Raw genomic sequence first — 11,391 nt, 5'->3', positions numbered from 1 at the left:
GGAGAGCATCCCGCTGCCTCTTGATGGCTGGGGTGGCCGTCCGCTGAGCCCTCTGCCAGTGGGTGCACCAGGAGGACCTGACAGCCATGTTGGGGCAGGCTACAAGTTTGCCCATGGCATTGGCGCGCGCCCCCCCTGCCCCCAGCCACAACTCAGTGCTTAGCCTTTCTCCTACCCCTCTTCTAAAACGCTGAGTTTTCTGGTTTGGTCCATTGTGACCATTTTTAATACAGTGGCGATGGGGGGGGCTGCAGGGCGGCCTCTGTGAGGGGAGGCTGGGGCTGCCCCCGCTGGACATGGCCGGCTCCAGCTGGTGCCAAGGGACCCTGCCCGGCCAACAACTGAGTCCCTCGGAGAAGCCAGCAGGGCCTGTGTGAGGAGGTATCTGGGGAAGGGCACAAGGCAGCCCTGTTTCAGAGAGTACATGCAGTGGGGTCAGTCACGATATACATCCTGTGGTTAATGAATACACTCTGGTTCTGAAAATCAGATTTGGACTTCCAGCTCATTTTTTTTTCTTTCAGTTTCTCAAAGTGCGAGTTGAGCTCTTCGTGATGCTCCCCATACAGCAAAGACATAGATTTACCCAAGAAGGCTTCCTAAGGCTTGCATGGTTCCTATGAAGTAGGTGAGTCTGCTGCCAAAATATGAAGGGCTCACTGCAGCGGGCAGCAGGCAGGAAGGGGAGGGTTTCTACCCTGTGGCTTCTCTCTGGGTGCGGCAACCTGCTTTACCTTTCAGACTGCATGCACCAGTCAGTTGAGGTGTAATGGAGCACCTACATATATACGTCTAAAGTTAACATCAAGCAGCACCCAACGAGATCTAAGGCTGAAAGGGAAGCACTGAGGAAAGGTGGTTCAAGCTGCTCTATTCTGGTGGTTTGCACTGATTCTGAGCACTTCTGTCTGCGGTGATGGTGGACGAACAAGGGCCTACACGTCTGGCTGTGCACAGGCCCAGGAAAAAGCATGCCTCTGCCTGTGGGGCTACACCTGGCTGGTGACCGGTCACCAGCGGTGTTTCTCAGGGCTCAGTTCTAGCACCGGTTCTGTTCAAGGTATTTATCAACAATCTGGATGCAGGGGTTGAATGCACCGGTTAGCAAGTGAAGCAAAGAAATTAACTCTCCAGCCAATGAGACTGTCAAGACGGTATTCTTTATTACAGCACTGGGGTCACACCAGGATTTTCCTCGAGGTGCTCCCACCCAGCCGTGACTTCAAAGGTCTTATATTTACAAAGTCATTGCATATTCTTAGTTTTTTCTGCAAAATCATTAACATATTCCCACCTATTTCTGCGACTAATTACATATTCAAGAGGGGAGTTATTCTACAGTCTTTGCTACTGCCTAATGTCCATTTTCAGGGACTGTAGCCACTTTGGTGGTTGTTTACTTCATCTCGTGGTCATGTCTTCCTCTTCATCAGTTGTCTTCTGGGTGAGCCTGAGTTGACGTGTTCCTTATTTCTGATGACTCGGCAGCTTGTTTTTCTTGTAACCATTTCTCTCTGTTCTCACAGATGGCTAGCCCCCTTCACCACTTCAGATAGTTTTTGTTCTTTGTCTTCGCTTATCTTAATGCCTACAATGTCCTTGCAATGCAATAGCTCTGTTAGTGTAATAGCTAAGTTAGCTGATATTTAGCATGCTTTGAAAAGGGGTTAGTTAATTTTCTAAATTTCCACTATGCTATGCTGTATCTTATACTTTATTCTTGCTTCTATTTTCTTATTTCACAAGTTTGCTGATGGTAGGCTGGGAGGTGCTGTTGGCTCTCTGGAGGGACAAGAGGCCTTGCAGAGGGATCTGGATAGATTGGAGCACTGGGCAATGATTAATGGAAAGACATTTAACAAGTCCAAATGCTGGATCCTGCACCTGGGGCAGAGTAATGCTGGGCACAAATATAAATGGGGAGAGGAGTGGCTGGAGAGCAGCCCGCCGGAAAGGGACCTGGGGGTGTGGGTCAGCAACAGGCTCAATGTGAGTCAGCAGTGTGCCCTGGCAACCAGGAGGGCAAAACCCATCCTGGGGGCCATCAAATACAGCATAGCCAGCCAGTCAAGAGGGGTGATTGTCCTGCTGTATTCAGTATTGGTGTGGCCTGACCTTGAGTACTGTGTGCAGCTCTGGGCCCCACAATCTAAGAAGGATGTTGAGATACTCAGATGTGTCCAGAGGAGGGCAACAAAGCTGGTGAAAGGGCTGGAAGGCATGTCCTGTGAGGAGCAGCTGAGGACTCAGCATTTGTCTGTTTTGGAGAGAAGGAGTCTGAGGGGCGACCTCATTGCTCTCTATGGCTTCCTGAAGAGGGGAAGCAGAGAAGGAGGTGCTGAGCTCTTCTCCCTCGTGTCCAGTGATAGGACACGTAGGAATGGTTCAAAGCTGTGCCAGGGGAGGTTCAGACCGGACATGAGGAAGCATTTCTTTACCAAGAGGGTGGTCAAACACTGGAACAGGCTTCCTAGAGAGGTGGTCGATGCCCCAAGCCTGTCAGTGTTTAAGAGGCATTTGGACAATGACCTTAACAACAGGCTTTAACTTCCGGTCAGTCCTGAATTGGTCAGGCAGTTGGACTAGATGATCGCTGTAGGTCCCTTCCAACTAAAATATTCTATTCTGTTCTATGCTATGCTATTCTAACCTAACTGTGGGACACTTACAGTCTCTGAGCAGCAATGCCCTGTCCTGTCCTGCCAGGAGGCCATGTCCAAAGGAGGGGGAGGTTAGACAGGACAGCACTGAAGGCTGCATTGGCTGCCCTCCCCAGCCCATGAACTGTGAGTCTGACCAACAGAAGACAGGGCAGAGTAGCTGAAAGGGCAGGATAAGGTATTTGGCCCCATCAGGAGGAGAGGGGAAATGGATTTTTCTTTGGGCTGGTTGAAAGCCATGTGAGGGTGGCAGTGTCCTGGCTGCTGGTGGGGTGAGTCAGTGGGCACTGACATAGGGCTATTGCAGAGCTTGTTAAGGTCATTAGATGAGCAGGATCAAGAGTGTAAAAGTACACTGAAAAGACAAAGAGAATCGTAAAACACAGTGGAAAACAGGAACGGAGATGGAGAAGAAAGGTAACCATCCCAGTCTGATTTCATGGTTTCACTGATTCATAAGATGGAAAACCTCAAACCCTTTACATAAATGGTAGACATAGAAAAAAGTATGCCAAACTATGCCAGTAGAATTCAAATGTAAAGGCAAGTATTCAGGGTTAGGAAATGACAGGAAGGAGGTTGCTTGTGGAATTTTAATTCAGCTGCTTTGTGTATATGCATTGTGCTCACTTCATATATCCTTCAGTCTGCTGAAACAGAAATCCTATTAACAATCCTAATGGCTAGTATTCCCAAAATTTCAAGTCTCCCAGAATATGGAGAACACTCATGCCAGCTATATCCCTCAGCTAGAATAGCACAGGTATTGTAAGCAAGGAGGAGTTAGGTTCCCCTGAATAGAATTCAGCTACTGTAACTATAAAATCATCCTCTCTTTCATTTCATTTCTCTTTCACTTAAATCCTACTTCTGTGGCTCTTCTTAGAGCCTTCGTAGTACAAGCCTTTTGTTCTGGGCAGGTAGAGACTATGTTTCCACTAGGAAATGCATACATTCCAAGTAATGCAATACACAAGGCTTCTTAGAGGGGCGTTTTCCTTCACTGCAGATTGTCTTCCAAGCAGATCCATCCTATTAATTGAATGAGGTAGGAATTCTGTGCAAAAAATATCTATGGTCATGTAGTTACTTTATCAGAATATATATATACACAAGGAAATTACAAAGTTTGCCTGTGCATCCTGTTTTGGAATTTCTAACCCTTGAGAGCCTAATGATACAATCTTTCAGTGCAATCTCTGAATGTCCTTAAAAAATCTGAACCATGAAGGACAGATCCCACCCTGCGGCATCATATGGTCCCACACGGGCAACCAGCAGGATGCAGTCATGTTGTTACTCGACTAATAGAGTAACTAGTCCGACTTACAGTTTACTGCCGTTTCACAGATGGCACTGGAGAGGGGTGAAGTGCAGATGGAGCCTGTGGGTTTCACAGCTGTGTTCTGACAGCAGAGGAGTGACATGTTGGGTCCTTTACCTGCATCTGGAGGAAATGCCTGCCCTGCCGAGCACACTTCCCAACCAGTTTCACCCATTAGATTTGAACAGTTCTGTCCCCTCTATCACACCCTGTTTCACCCTCTCCTCTTTTGACTCCTCATTTCTGTATTATCTTTGACTTGCCATTTCCAGGTTCTAAACATCAGATTTTTACCAGTCTGAAGTCTCCTTTCTACCCTCCAGGTTAGATTCTCCCCATCCTAGTTTTTCATTCATTCAGTTTCCCTGCCTGTTAACCTTTCTCAAGCTTCCCTCACTGGATTTTTACCCTGGGTCTTTATCTTATCTCTGTTTCATTCTTGATTCACTGGTTCCCACTCCTTTGCCTGCTATTTCTCTCTCTGGTCCTTAGTCATGGTTTCCACTTGGACCTATGACTGTTTTCCCATAATATGAAAAGCTGGTCTGACTTTTTATCAAGCTGGTCCCAGTCTCAAAGTTGTCTTCTCTCTTAAGCCGGAGCTGCAGCATGTCACTGGAGCAATCTTTAGAGATTTGTAGGTAAATTCCCAAGTGTGTGTGAAAAGTAAATTTTTTTTTCAAAGTTTAGGCTGTTGTAAATTGGACCGACCTGCCAGAGGAATGGAAGAAGACTAAAAGTGAAAAAAAAATTACTCAGAATGTTTATGGCCAAATTTAAGTTTTCGTCTTCATGGCATGAAAATGTTAGTGCTTCTTGAAGCTTGGTCAAAATTTTCTCACTTGGAGGAAAAATGTTGTGTATGCTAAGACTTCATTCTCCTCAGCATCTGAAGTCCAGGTGCATGGAAGCTCTGTGGAAATAGTTGAAAATTCTGGATGTTCTTCATGGAAGGATTTACAGAAATACAGCATAACTTTCTCCAAACACAACTTTTTCAAAGCCTCAGAAAGACTTACCTCTAAGAAGGAAAACTCAGGCAGAAAATGAAGCAGTTTCTTCAAATATTCACAGATGCTATTGTTAGAATGTCTAGAAGAACTTTTAAAAAATAAGTAGGAACGAAGAACTGCTAAAAACAGAAGCTAATTATTCTAAGGCAATCTCATATTCACCAGTGAATGAGTACTTCATACACTACAAGCTTTAAGACCCTGAGAAATAAAAATATCAACCTATTACTTCGAAGATGGGAAGAATGGATACAGAAGTCACGGGTGGAAGTTGTTACTCTACCAGAAATCAACTTGGTCTGGTTTGGCAGGAGGGATCAAAAAGAAAAATGCTGTATGATTGCTATGACTTACTCTTTCTGAAAAACACAGACCATATTGTCTATAATGTAAATATGACTGAAAAAAATCTTATTCATCAGTATGTGGCTTCTCAGATGTGATACACAAGAGGACATGCTAGAAAATAAGACTCATTGTGTGCAAGTGCAGTTTTGCCAAGAAAGGAATGCTGTTGGAGAGGTTTCAGATCCACCAAGCCATTATGGCTATATTTCAAAACTCCGAAGTATAAAAGATACACTGGGTGTTTTTACATTATTTTCAGCATCTTCATCTGAAACTGCAAAAATACCTGCAAGGATTTGGGGAAGCAAGGCTCAGTGATGTATCTAGATAAGCTACGAGTAATTAGACAGAGATGACAAGCTGACATAATCCATCTACTGGCAAAAACTGTGCTTTCTGCATGGTCAGAAAAAACACTGGAGGGAAAAACAGCCACCAATAAACCTGACTAAGAAATGAAAGCATTACTCAGGGCTCAGTATCTTTAAAAAATTCCTGTAGGGGTGTAGTGCCACAGAGCTGTGTGGGAGATGTGCGATCTATTTCTGGTGGTAAGACAATGAAATGTTGGAAGTGGGTGCCGGAAAACTAGCATTCACTGGCAACAGGACAGAGTTAGAATATTGGACCATAAGGCATCTCAGGGAATTATGTCATACAGTTGCTTTCAAAAACAAATCTAGTCTTAGTTTGAGAGTACCACATTTACTTGAATATAAGGAAACACTCAGGTTTCTTCACCTATTCCAGGAGAAAAATCAGTGAATGTAAATTCTCCAGAATCCCTCCAGGCCTACCTGATATGACAGTGAAGATTTTTCTAGACCGATGAAAACGCAGACAGAAACCTTGGGCTCAGGGAAGAAGATGCCCTTTACTCTCTTCCCCTCTTTTCTCCATTTATAAATTGAACGCAGATCCTGCAAGGGAAAATGATGGAGAAGTGATCCCACTCACTGAAAGAAGCATGTGTGTGGGGAGGGAGATTTGTGATTAGGCAGGAGAAAAGAGGGCAAGGAAAAGGCATAAAGGAGTAGGAGGAAGGAAGAGACACAAAATAGCATCAATGCATGAGAAGTGAGGGAAGTGTGAGGTGCTGGTCCCTCATCTTCAAAGGGAATAAACATCCTCAGTTTCCTTAGGGATTTTGGAATCTACACTAATCTGGTATTAAACCAATCGGCAGCTGATGTAAAGGAGCTGCAGTAGTACCCCAGCCTGGAGCCCTGGAGGAAGAGGTGTCTGCAGGATATCCTTTTCCTTCCAGCTACCTTTACCTCCTCCCACCTGGAGGCAGTGATGGCTGCCAGCTGTGACTACTTTTCAGTCATTGTTTCTTTTGCACCCAGTCCTTACTTTGGAAGGCTGCTCTTGAAGCTACCGGCTCCTTGAAGATCAACAACCTTTGGAGTGCCAGGAAAAAAATATTTATAGTGAGTTTATACTCATTTATTCTTTTGCCCCATAATAGCTCTTTTTGCTTCCTTGCTTGTCTTAACGTCACCCAAAATATTTGGAGAGCATAATAGTGTGTCGTATTAGATTTTAGTCTGATAAACCGAACAAGGCAATTTTTATTTTTCGACTTTCAAATAACAGCTGAAGTTCCCTAAACATCCTTAGAATTTCTCTCTGGTTTTCATGCAGCTAGAACTCCTTTTTTTCTGAATGTGCTGGCTAGAGCTGAACACGGAATTCCAGTTCAAGTATTTTCAGTGCTTTATCCAGTGAAATGGGATTTCCCTGTCTCTCACAATCACATTTGACTTTTTCCATGGGAATGGTAGCTCCTACTCAATGTGTGATCAGTACAAATCTGGTTTTGCATGGAGAAAACAGAGGTACCATGCAAGGTTAGGCAAAACTCAGACCCTTGCAGTGCTTCTTGCTTTTCCAGCTCCATACTGCTGCTCTTCCAGGACTTTGGCCAGGCCAGTGGCCATGGTGATACTCAGCAGGCTTGAGATTCAGACAGGACAGCCATCTGGTTTTTTTTCCATCTACAGGTATCCTGCTGGGATGTTCAGCCCAACAGTCCTTTCAGAGGTATCGATAATGCTGCCAAGTTTACAGGTGTTGCCCCAGCTGGTTGGCCATTCAGGGTAAGGGTGTCAGAACAAGGTTTGGCATCTTGATCGTTGGCTATGAATATATGTGCCAGGAATATGCTGCTTCAGAGCAGCAAACAACAGTCTCTCCTGAACCACCCTGTGCTTTGCCCTGCCTGAAACTGTCCATCTCTGGTTTGAGCATGACATTGCTTGGTATCCTTGCAGAGGAACAGCCACTGACCTGCTGACGGTTTCCATCGGGCAGTGCGCTCTGCTGCTCAAGACTGCTTCCATCAGAGGACTTGAGACAAGGAAGTGCTCTAAAACAGCAGGGGGAAAAAACCCAAACAGCCAACTTAGAGCTGAGCCTCTTGTCATCACTATTACATTTCTCCATGTTATAATACTTCAGACTTCAAGGTGAGGTGATTGTGTATTTTTTCTCCTGTTAGTGTCTATGATTTAATTGCCTAGCTTGCTTTCTTCATATCTGCAAGTGCAGTTCAGCCTTAGCTGATGGGTGTCACCATGGTTTTGTGTCATATATTAATTTGGAAAATGGCAAGACAGAGAAGTGATTTCAGTAAGCTTGGCAAGCATAGACAAAGGCTTTTTCCACAAGACAAATAATGTCAACTCAACCAAATCAACCTGGAAGCTGATCAAAATTGCAAAAGGGTGTAATTGAGATAAAGCTCAAGGCTTAGAGAAGGCTCAGTCAGACCTGGAGGAACAGTAACGATAAATACAGAAAGGAAGTAATCCATTATGTGGAGCTTCTATGCTTAACTGTAATGATCAATTAACACTGCTTAAATGAAGAATTAAGAGGAAACAGAGATTAACCATGAGATCTACATGGAGTGATGCTTTTTTTGTCCCTACAGCTCTGCTCCCCCTCCCAGGATCTTATCTGTCACAGTACTCATTTTATTACAGAGGGGGATGAAATACATAGGGCATTTCACAAGTCAATAAAGACACTCTTGCTATCCCACACGGGGTTGTTCTGGAGACAGCAGTGTTTCTTTGCCCCTGAATCTGTTCACACCTCTCATTCTCAAGCAAACATGCAATTCTTTCCCCCAGGGCTCCGTGTGTGTTTGGTTTCTTTTATATTTTTTTTCTTTTATCTTCAGACTTAGGGATTTCTGGTTTTGCACCCATACAGTGGGAAAACATACTTCATGCAAGGCAAATATGTGAGCAAGTTGAAAGGCAGAGACAGATGGAGCCATCTCTGTGGTATCTAAACAAAATACTTTGGACATAATGAAATACTAAAGCATTTGCATTAGTGTGTGAGCTTGAGCTGAGAGAACAAAAATGATGCAACAGAGTTACTCGTATGTGGATTTAGGGCCTTAGTTTCTTTACTGTCGACCTGCTGTTACTGCATGCAAAACGTCATGTGGGACTTCTAGAAGCTAATGGATCTAGGCTCCTAGCTGCTTGACACCAAAGAATATATTTATAAGCTGTGTGGTTTCTGCGCTTGCCTAGTCTGAATTATTTTTGATAATAATCTCACTCTTATCACTCTTATAATACAGAAGAAAGAAGTGTTGTGGATCTTCATCTTTCCCCCACCAACACAGAGGACCCTCAAGCAGTTCTACTGATAGAAGCCTGTACATCTGGTGAGACCTCACCTGGAGCACTGCATCCAGCTCTGGGGCCCTCAGCACAAGAAGGACATGGAACTGTTGGAGCGGGTCCAGAGGAGGGCCACAAAAATGATCCGGGGGCTGGAGCACCTCTCCTCTGAGGACAGGCTGAGAGAGTTGGGGCTGTTCAGCCTGGAGAAGAGAAGGCTGCGGGGAGACCTGATTGCGGCCTTTCAGTACTTAAAGGGAGCCTGTAGGAAAGACGGGGAAAATCTTTTTCGTGAGGCCAGCTGTGACAGGACAAGGGGTAATGGTTTTAAACTGAAGTAGGGTAGGTTTACACGGGATATAAGGAAGAAATTATTTACAATGAGGGTGGTGAAACACTGGAACGGGTTGCCCAGAGAGGTAGTGGAGGCCCCATCCCTGGAAACATTCAAGATCAGGTTGGATGGGGCTCTGAGCAACCTTATCGAGTTAGAGGTGTCCCCACTCACTTCAGGGGTGTTGGACTAGATGGCCTTTAGGGGTCCCTTCCAACCCAAAGCATTCTATGATTCTATGATCTAACTTGATTTTTTAGTGGAAAATACATAGAGCTTCGTATGTTTCAGAGTTAGCATCTGAAACCCAACCAAGAAATTACAATGGCACTTCAGAAAAGTAATGCAGCCTCATCGTAAATATGCATGTTCTCAGCATTGCCCATGTCCTGGTTTCAGCTGGGATAGAGTTAGTTTTCTTCATAGTAGCTAGCATAGTGCTGTGTTTTGGATTTAGTACCAGAAGAATGTTGATAACACACTGATGTTTTTAGTTGTTGCCAAGTAGTGCTGAGACTACTCAAGGACTTTTTGAGCTTCTCCTGCTCGCCCAGGTGCAGAACAAGCTGGGAGGGAGCACAGCTAGGACAGCTAACCCAAACTGACCAAAGAGCTATTCCATACCATAGAACGTCATGCTCGGTGGGGGCGGTTAGTCGGTCGGTCAGTCGCGGGGAGAGGGGTTGCTGCTCGGGGACTGCTTGCGGCTCGGGGGGAGTGATCACGGCTCAGGACGGGCTGGGCATTGGTCGGCGGGTGGTGAGCAATTGCATTGTGCATCATTCGTTTTGTATATTCTGTATATTCTGTTATCATTCTCATTATTACTGTTATTATTATTTTTTCTTATTAAACTGTCTTTATCTCAGCCCTCGGCTCTAACCTTTTATTTTCTTTCCGATTCTCTCCCTCATCCAACTGAGGGAGGGGGGGAGTGAGCGAGCGGCTGCGTGGTGCTGAGTTGCCAGCCGGGTTAAACCACGACAGCCCACCACAAACCTTGGGCTGTTGCTGCTCAGTCTGAAGTTTTTGTAGCTCGGTGCCTCTGCTTGAGGTTATGAGGCAGCACGTGAGAAACGGGAAACGAAGGAAGCTGTTGTTTCCTCCCTTGTGAGGCAGCCTGCCTCGCTGCTACTGCTAGGAATGATTTGTGCTGGGTTTCTTACGCTTGCTTTTGTTTGGAGGTTTCCCTTGATATTTGTCATCCTCATTCTTCCCACAACTGATTACTTTTATAGGTCAAACTGGTGAAGCAAAGGTCTGTAAAACACAGGTGTGAGTTAAAACTTTTGAGAATGCCTGTCATTGCTCTGGGGAGATCAGACTGTCGGGTAAATCCTTTTGCTGTCTTTCACTCTGGCCTCTTCCTGGGATACGCTTGGTCCCAGGTGGTGGAGGTCTTAGGAGAGGACAACCAACCTTTTGTTAAAGCCACAGCTGTGTACATACCGTCGTTGTGTTTGTCATGTTTTACAATGCCATAACATCCATTGGTAAAATGTGGGTGTCCTTCTGTTTTTATGTGGGGATTGACATCTAGTGTCTTCTTGACGCCTCCCTCTCGTATTCGCTGCAGTTTAATGCGCCTCCGCTGGCTGCAACATCGCTGCAGCAGGAAAATAACCATGAAAAGATTGAAAGTGGTCCTAGAAGCAGCAAGGAGCTGGGATGTGTGTTCCACCTGGGGTATCCCCATGCCACTGGCATTGGCTAGGAGCAGTTGCAACCTAACGCGAGTAAGTTCAGGAAAATTGGGGGCGTTAGTGCAAGTATTTGCTGAACCCGAGACGAAGTCGGTGCCCAGAAAGGTAGTAGGTGGTGCCGGAGCCTGGGCTACTCCGTTGAATGAGAAGCAGCAACACACGCTGTTTGCCCGGCACCACTGCAGGGCCGAGCCAACAGCAGCGGGATCTGGCAGGCTCACCGTGCTGCCTGTTTCTTTGCGGTACTACCAGCATGGACCCGCTGGCATCTGCATTTTTGGGGGGCAATTTTAGAACCGCTACTGCGTTTCCTTCCCGCTTAGTCCGTGACGCGGTTGGTCCGAAGCGCCTGCAAAGCGGGG

The sequence above is a fragment of the Egretta garzetta genome, unplaced genomic scaffold (assembly GCF_000687185.1).
Source record: "Egretta garzetta isolate BGI_Z169 unplaced genomic scaffold, ASM68718v1 scaffold424, whole genome shotgun sequence".
Lineage (NCBI taxonomy): Eukaryota > Metazoa > Chordata > Aves > Pelecaniformes > Ardeidae > Egretta > Egretta garzetta.
This window is presented reverse-complemented; position numbering follows the sequence as displayed.